This window comes from Pteropus alecto, unplaced genomic scaffold, assembly GCF_000325575.1.
Source record: "Pteropus alecto unplaced genomic scaffold, ASM32557v1 scaffold88, whole genome shotgun sequence".
Lineage (NCBI taxonomy): Eukaryota > Metazoa > Chordata > Mammalia > Chiroptera > Pteropodidae > Pteropus > Pteropus alecto.
Window position 1 is genome coordinate 15,837,466 of NW_006494611.1, and position 9,424 is coordinate 15,846,889.

General features: G+C 35.8%; 1 protein-coding gene across 2 annotated transcripts in view; it reads left to right on the forward strand.

The window, feature by feature from the left end:
• HTR7 (5-hydroxytryptamine receptor 7) overlaps positions 1-9,424 on the forward strand; it is a 61,367-nt gene that overhangs the window by 1,228 nt on the left and 50,715 nt on the right. The gene's annotated exons all lie outside the window — the stretch shown is intronic.

Here is a 9,424-nt window from a genome sequence, read left to right on the forward strand (position 1 = left end):
CCCCACTGGAGTAATTGAAACAGAGGCTGACCGTCTGTCAGGGGTACTGGGGAAAAAATTCCTGCCTTCCATATCAGATTGGACTAGGAGGTCTCCAGGGTTTCTTCAGATTCTAGGATTACAGGATTCTGCAGTGGAGCTGATCCTTGGTCCTGGAAATGTGCAATTGACAACTTGGAGTATGGTCCCAGTGTCTTTTGGCCACAGAACAACTCTGCTTCTCTTGAAATTGAAATATTAAACCTTAATATTCATACTCAGAATTCGGCTGGTATTTTAAAACCAGAACAAGACTAACATCCTGTTGTGTCTAATGATACAGAGAAATGATTTCTTATTTTCTTCGTGGACCTACAGAACCTTTAAATGTGTAGATCTTTCAGCATAGGAGAAATAATCGATGCCTTCACACTTAAAATGACAGTGTCTCAGAGGTGGTCTAACATGAAACTGAGATTTTCTTCCTTTTCCTTCCTGTAAACACTGCTATTTGTGGTTTGTTGATATTTAACATGTTCTGTTTTGCTGCTTTATGAGGGTTTATAATTACTAAATAAAGGGAATGATCAGAAAGGGGATATTTTCAAGGACAAAATACATGGTAACTGTGTTTAGTTAAAGATCTAGATTATTTTTAAAGACCTGATCCTGCCATTTTATATATTATGTGAGGAGCTTCTGACAGTGAGCAAGGAATTATTTTTAATAGTAGAACACGAACTGCATATGAGAATATTAGCTCTAAATTTGACAGCTGAAGTTCTGAATTACTGTAGTTACGAATGACAAAAACATATGCATTTACAGTCTGGCTGTGGCAACAAGGAACTAGGAGAGCACACTCAATATACATAATAAGTATAAACATGAATTATAAGCGCAAAAATCCCACTGCTCAGCCAACCAAAAACGGTGCTTCTTGCATGGAGTCCTTTTAAATGGAACTTAGTGTAGTAAAACAAATAACAATTTATGCTGCAAATAATGCATTTATATCTTTTCATTTTGTAATTAATAAATGACAAATAAACAACAGTGTGATAACTCATAGTGACTTAAGACATCCAGTGCTTCTGTTCTTCTGGGCACATTCAGATTTGGCTGGGACCACCCTGAGATTCTCATACATGAGCTAAAGGCTTTCTTCACTCAGTGTGCATGTGTGACTTACCAGCAGTAGGAATGTCGTGAATACAGAGAAGAGGATAATTCTTCTTGACAAGAGCTTCTAATTTCTTCATCGACTATATCCTCGTGATGTCACAGATTGTGGGAATATAGGGTTATAGATTTTTATCTCTTCATTTCCTGTAAAAATTGTCCCATTGATGAATTCTGTTTAAAAATTATTTTAGAAGATGAACATGTCATTTTGTTAGATAAATGGAATTGATAGCATTGGAAGACACATATTGCTTTTCTTCCAAGAACACACAGAACTGAAAATGGGTCAGAAGAAAATGCATTTGACATTTAAGGTGAATTATTTCTGAAAAGACTGTTTACTTCATTTCCGTTGTAGAATATGACCAACAACATAAAAATATGCTAAGAAAATATGAAAAAAATAGAATCTTCATTTATTCATTCCCTCTTGAGGACCTAACCAATATAGATTATGCTGTGCTTCGTGCAGCATAATTAAAGATGAATAATATTTCTGCTTTTGAGCTCTTACTATATTGTGAGAGTTTGGATTTCTTTTGGGCATTTAACCTTTGGTTAATGGAAACTTTGATTTTTCTTAACTACTCTCCACCATACAAGATGCTTTTCTGGCCTTTTCCAGGGCAATTTTGTGACATTTTTCTTAACAGGCTTCAACACTCCCATATCCACCCTTTTCAGATAATGACTCATGATCATTGAACAATTAGCAGCCATTGCATGGGAACTCCCTTATCTTTCCACCACCAAACAATCTTTCTTGCATCTGGACCCTTTTAATTTCCTTCTGGTTAAAAAGCAAGAAGACATTGTGCCCCAGCGAAGACCAAATGACCTGTACTTCACATCTTATCTCCTCTACCTTCTTGAGAACTTTGTTTCTTCCTTGATCCCTCATTTCTTGTCTTCATTGTTTCCTCTCATCTGAGTCAAGCTTGCTCTCCTATTTTAAGAACTCCTTTGGCCTCACTTCTGCCTCCAGTTACTGCTCCACTTCACACTTAAGCTGCTCAAAGAACTGTGTCTACAACTTCTACATACTTACTCCTCAGATAGATGAGTTTGACACTCACCAGATCCACTGCAGTATTTTAACTGGCCTTTCTGGTTTCTCTTCTGTCCAATCTTTTTTATTGCCTATAAAGAAGCTAGAAGGATCTATTTTTTAAGAATTTGTTTTTAAATGAGATAACATTCACTTGTAATGAAATGTACAGATATTAAATGTACAATTTGGTATATTTTGACAAATACACACACACACACACACACACACACACACACACACACCCCATATAACCAAAACTCCAATCAAGATATAGAATATTTTGCCATTCCAGAAATTTCCTTTGTGCCCCTTTTAGGTAACCAAAACTCCAGTCAAGATATAGAATATTTCGCCATTCCAGAAATTTCCTTTGTGCCCCTTTTAGGATGATCTTTTAAAAATAGAAATCAAATTACCTTCTATATACAGTTTAAAAACATGCAAAAACAGCTTTATTATTTAGCTGAGCTTATATAAAGAGTAAAAGTGTAAAATAGTGCAAAGGAATGGTGAACACCAAAATCTGGAGCGAGGTTATTTTTGGTGCGATAGGTGGAGATTTAATCATGGAGTAGCACATAATGAATTGTACTGGTAATGTACTGTTTCTTACTCTTGGTGGTTTGATATAGTCTTGTTATTCTTTGTATAACTTTCTGTATATCTGAAACATTTTCTAACTTTGTTTTGGAAATACATATAGAAAAGTGTACTATACTATACTTCAGTGTTCACAAGTAAACAAATTGATATAATTTGCAACTAGATCGAGAAACTGAACATTGCTAACCTCCCAGAAGTCCCTACCTGCCCCTTCCCAGTTTCTGATACTCCCAAAGACAACCATCGTCTTGACTATTAGCATCATAAATTAGTTCTGCATGGTCAGAACCTCATATAAATAGAATAGTATATTACGTACTCTTAAATCTCAATATAATGTTTGTGTGATTCATTCATAGTTTTTACCCTGTAGATATTTTATTCAATCTTTTTTTTTGTTGAGTAGTATTCCATTTAATTTGTTTATCAGTTCACCTGTAGATAAACATTTGAATTGTTTCCAGTTTCAATATATTACGAATAGTGATTCTATCAACATTTATTTGTACAGGTTATTTGGGTGGACATATTTTCATTTCTTTTGGGTAAATAAAATACTGGATAATAAGGTACCTACTGCATTTTAATTTTATTTGTCCTCTCATACTGTTTGTGTTATCACTGTCATGCATTTTAATCGACGTATTTTAAAAACCTATTAGATATTATTTTTATTTTGTTATTTTAAACAATCAGCACTCATTCTTATTTACCCACATGTTTACCTTTTCCATTGCTCTTTATTTTTTCCTACCTTACCATGCTCTCACCTGGGATCATTTTCTTGTACGCACTTAGACTTTCATTAGCATTTTGTAAAAGTGAGTACTGGTGACAAATCTCAATTTTTACTTGTCTGAAAATGTCTTAATTTTACCATCATTATTGAATGATATTTTCTGAGTATGGAATTTTATATTTGAGGAGTTTTCAGCACTTTAAAAATGTTATTCCACTGTCTTCAGGCTTCTGTCACTTCTGTTGAAAAATTAGCCATTAACCAACATCATTATTGCTCCTTTGAAGATAATATGTCTTTTTTCCTCTGGTTGCTTTGAGGATTTTCTCTTTGTCTTCAGTTTTTATCAGTTTTCCTGTGAGGTTCCTAGGTCTGGCATTATTGATTATTTTTTGTAATTTTTTTTTGCTGTCAGTCCTCGATTTCTTAGTTATTTTTGATTTGTGTATTGATATCTCTCATCAGTTTACTATTATCTCTTTAAATACTTTTACTGTCCTATTCTTTCTCTCTTCTTCTGTCTTCAAACTTATATAATTTAGACCTTTTTATTCTTTCACACGTCTCTTACCCTTTTTTCTTTATTTTTTATTTTGAGTCTTTCTCTGTGCTTCAATTTTGAAGAAATTTTGACCTGCCTTCCAGTTTGTTAACCATCTCTTCTGATGTGTCTGTTGCTCAGCCTTATCTACTGAGTTCTTAATTTCACAATCCTAGAAATTTCATTTGTTTTTTTTTTAAATTTTTTTGCATTTGATCCTTTTTATTGATTCTAATTCTTCTAATTTTCTGGCGACATTCTCTGCTTTTTTACCTAATTTCTCCATCTTATTATTATATTTTTGGATATATTAATCATAGTTAAACTCTTTTTCTATTAACTCCAGTATCTGAATCACTTGTGGGTTTTTTTGTGTGTAATCTGTTCTTTGCCTTTACCCCTCTGGGTTTTGAGTCTGTATCTTGGCATGCGTAGTGAATTTTGATTGTATACCCAACATTTTGTATGAAAAATTATAGATGTTATAGATAATATTATTTTCTTCCAGAGAAAAATAGCTGCTAGGCAGGCATTTTGGGGAACTGATTATTGTAATCCAATTAGGGACTGAGCTGATTGTATGTTATGTTTTAATTTTGATAAAGCTCTGTCTGCCACTGGCTGTTTCCTCTTTCTAGGGTGTAGCCTTCTTGGGTGTTCTTGATGACTTTTCCCTCTGGTTAGTTCAGAACTCTTCATTATTTTATCAGCTGTGATACTGTCAAAACTCCCACTGAAAGCTTTTTGGGAGCTTTCTCCTGCACAACTTCAGAATTCAGCAATTCAGGGGAATACCAGACAACTGTTGGGCTTAGTTTTCTGCTCTTTTCTTCTAAATGGGATTTTGGCCACTCAGCTCTCTAATTTTTATCTTTTATTCTCAAGAGACTACCAAAATTTCTTCTGGTATTTTTGCCTCTTAATAGCAACTTTGCTGAGGCACTTTGCCTGGATCCTCAGCCCCTTAATTCCTCACCTAGTTTTGGAAAATGTCCCAAGGAAGAGTGGCTGTAGAATTTTGAGTCACTTACTCTTTGGTTCTCTCTTCTCCAGAATTTTGTCTCTTAAACTCCTGGTTGTCTCAACAACTCTGTGATGCCTTTAAGCAGGTGTGTGTGAATTTGTACTTATGCTTTATTCAGCTTTTCTAGTTGTTTTCGTCAGACGCATTGGCCTGAAGCATCAAGCAAGAAGTGTATGTCTGCTTCAAATATTTTAAATATGTACAAATATAGAAATATAATCATGTAAATTTCCTGCTTAAAACCCTTCATTAGCTTTTCATTTCACTTGGAATAAAATTCAAACTCTTTAGCACATCTTCAAGTTCCCTGATTTTTTCCTGTCTTACTCACAAATAACATTTCGTACCATATTCCATCTTGCTTTCCATAGTGTAGTCATATTGACCTTTTTTTTAATCTCTCCATCATGCCAAATTCTTTCCTACATCAGGCCCATTCCACACAAACCTACCAACTAATATATTTGCAAAACTATGATTTCATGTCTGAGGTTCTAATCTATGTTTTTTGATCACAAGTTGGAAAGCTTAAAAGTATTTAACCCTCTAGAATGGCAACAATTAAAATGTCTTAAAAATACCAACTATTGACAAGGATGTAGAGCAAAGGGAATTTTTTATATATTATTAGTGGAATTGTGAATTGGTGAACCACTTTGAAAATAGTTTGCATTATTGTGTAATGTTGAAGATACATATAACCTATGATTCTGTTATTTTACATGAAGATACATATAACCTATGATTCTGTTATGTATCAGAGAGACTCTCTTCACCAAAAGTCTAAAACAAGAATATTTATAATATCTAGAAACTTGAAACCCCCGAACTTGAAATAATACATATGTGTATCAATAGAATGGATAAATATATGATGGTACATTCACACAATAGAACACTATTCAGTGGTGGTTATCAAACCTGAGCATGCATCAGAACTATCCAGAGAGATCATAAAAACACAGATTATTGTATGTCTCCCCAAGAGTTTCTGATTTAGCAAGTCTGTGGTAGAGCCCAATAATTTGCATTTCAAACAAATCCCTGAATAATTCTGATGCTCCTGGTTTGGGGACTTTACTTTGAGAACTGTTGCTATAAAGCAATGAAAATTGAAAACAATAGCTCAAATGAATCTCACAAAGTAATTCGAACCATTTTTTATTATAAAAAGTTGAAACATTTAAAAGTCAAGAATATAGTGTAAGAGCCTAGTATTCATAACCTAGCTTCAACAGTGATTAATTTATGGGCAATCTACTCAATGTATAATTTGCAACTCCTTCATCTTCATACTATTTTAAATCAAATTTCAAATGTCATGTCATTTACCCATAAATATTTTCAGGTCACAAACGTAATGCTGAACAGAAACAAAGAGTACAAAAGAACAACACATAACGCGATTCTATTCATATAAAAATTTGAAACAGATAAACAGTGTTGTTTAGAAACATAATAGAGACAATATTATTAAAGAAAAGGAAGGAAATGCATATCAAGAGAATGAGGATAGTGGTTACTTTCAGGAGTGAAGGAGAGGATTGTGATCAGAGAGGCATGCTTTTGAGGTGATATAATATTTTACCTCTTGACTGTAGTGGTAGTTGCATGAGTGTTCACTTTTTAAATTACTATTGAGATATCCATACATATTTTAGGTACTTTCCTGCATATGTATTTTATTTTATAATAAAAGGGACTAAAGTATTTATTCAATAATATCTTGTGAGTTGTATTTGGATTTACATCGGATGTGTGATTAATCTAAGCAGAGGCAGTTACTGTTTTAATGCTATCAGCAACTATTAGATTTAGCTTCATGTGTGAGGACAGGGGTCATCTTTGGATTCTTCATGGTTACAGGAACTCATCTGGCTTATTTGCAAGAGCCATAATCTTTAGTTCTGACTGATGTCTGGCTGAAGCCTTGCTTCCTCGCCAGGTACTATGACTCATTTGCTTCGGTGATCTGGGTTCTGCTTTTGGCTTTAATTCTGCTGTGATCAGCAGTGCGGGGTGCATTCTTGCTTCTCTGGATTGCCTTTCTCTTTGAAGGAAGTCATCCTTATTCATCTCTAAAATTAATTTTAAGCTCGTAGATACTCTTTAAGAGTTGATAGAATCCTCTTCTAGCTTTGTGATAGAAAGGTGAGAGGGAGTAGAAAAAACAAGTCTTCTGCTCTGTCCTTTCATGAGGTAACACTTCGCACAAACTACTTTTATTTCTTCTTATGTTCATTATCAGGAAGTAACACCTGAGGGCAGCTAAGAGATGTTTAGTGCTTTATTGTTCACTGAGCCGTTCCCAGACACAGAAATCTCCTTTGATCCTCCCTACAGCATAATAATGAGGTGGGCATTATTATCCCTGTTTGATGTAGGAAGAGCTAGAATGGGGAAGTGACTTGTCCAAGGACACGGTTTATATCAATGGAAACTGTATTCAAAGCCTATTCAAGTAGCATGTATTTATGTATCCATATTTAAGGAAAATAGTAAAACTTTAGACATGGACCACAATGTAGGAGATAAATCCTGACTTGAGTCTTAAAAGAAATGTTGAATTAGGTGATGAAAAAGCAGGAGAGTTTCCAGGCAAGGGGAACAGCAGGTGCCAAGAGCATGGAGTCAGCGAATCAGTCTGTGAGTGAAATTATAGACAGGGAGCAGGAAGACATTCCAAGTGAGGGAATAGCAAAGGAAAAGCCCAAGTCCATAAGACTTTTTACTCCTTGTGGCAACTGCTGCTGCTTACCTATCCTAACCCCCATCTTCCTTTTTGTCTTTAGTTATAGGAATTCTTGTTTTTACCTGGGAGCATGGCAGCCCAGAACAAGGACTACATTTTCTTGTCTCCCCTGTAGCTAGGTCTGGCCTTGTTAGATTTTGACCCAGGTGTTGATGGTAGAAGTATTGTGTTTTGGCGTCTTGGAAATTTCCTTCAAGACAGTTGGTGTGTGACCTCTTCCTCTTCTTTTTTTGGCTGTTCCTGCATCTTGTTAGACTGGAATGTGAGTACAGTGGCTAGAGCTCTGGTTATCATCTTGGTCAAGATGGACAGCCAGGGCTACACTTGAGAAGGAGGGTCAGTGCGCTGGATATACTCAATCAATTATAACAGTTTGAGTTCAGCTGCCTGTGATAGACTATCTGTTCATCAGTTAGTAAGAAGTCAGGATTCCAGCAACTCTGTGGTATCTACGTTCTCCTGCTTCATACGCTTCAATGGGCTAATAAATCCCCCCAACCCCCGCCCTGCTCTTGAGATAAGATCCTACATTTTTGATTGACTTAAGAGATTGTATACTCTTACTGTACCTATTTTACTAGATGGAGGGTTGGCAAACTTTTTTCTGTGAAAGGGCTAGATAGTAAATATTTTAGGTTTCTGTGGCATATGGTATCTGTTGCAACTACTTAACTCTACCATTGCAGCATGAAAGCAGCCTAGACAATATGTAAATATACGGACATCACTGTGCTCTAATAATACTGACATATGAATACTGACATTTGAATTTCACATAATTTTTACATGCCATTAAATATCATTCTTCCGTTTGATTTTTTTCTAGCTATCTGAAAATGTAAAAACTATTCTTAGCTGGGGGCAGTACAAAAACATGCAGGGACCAGATTTGATCTGCTGGAGTTTGCTGACTTCTGCCCACGATCCAGTCCCCTCCACTCCACTCCACTCCACTCCACTCCACTCCACTCCACTCCACTCCACTCCACTCCACTCCATTCCAATTCTCTATCTATCTATTTACCAGTGATCTATCTCCATTCCCCTGCAAACAGCTCCTCCCCACCCCACCACAAAAATTTTTTTTTTCTGGTAACTCTGGTCTTCTTTCGGTTCCTTGACATTTTGATGTTCAGAGCCTTCACAAGTCTTTTTATTGCCTAAGTCTCCTACCCCCAGCACACTTTTCTACCTCCTTGGCTGGTTAATTTTTATTACTCTTCAGACAGGCCCTTGATTAGATATCACTGTCTGATGGAAGTATTCCTAGAATCTTTAGACTGTCTTAAACAGTTTTATAACTCCCTCCATTCACCTCCAGTGTTGATCCAGGGAATCCCAGATGCTAGTCCATCTGTTAGCTTTTGGGTTAGAGTTAAGGTGAGGTCATTATAGAATATCAAGATCTACTCCTTAACAGATTTAAGATAGGATCTGAGCATTGGGCCCTAACAGAGAAGCCAAGGTGTGTGTGTGTGTGTGTGTGTGTGTGTGTGTGTGTGAGAGAGAGAGAGAGGGAGAGAGAGAGAGAGAGAGAGAGAGAGAGAGAA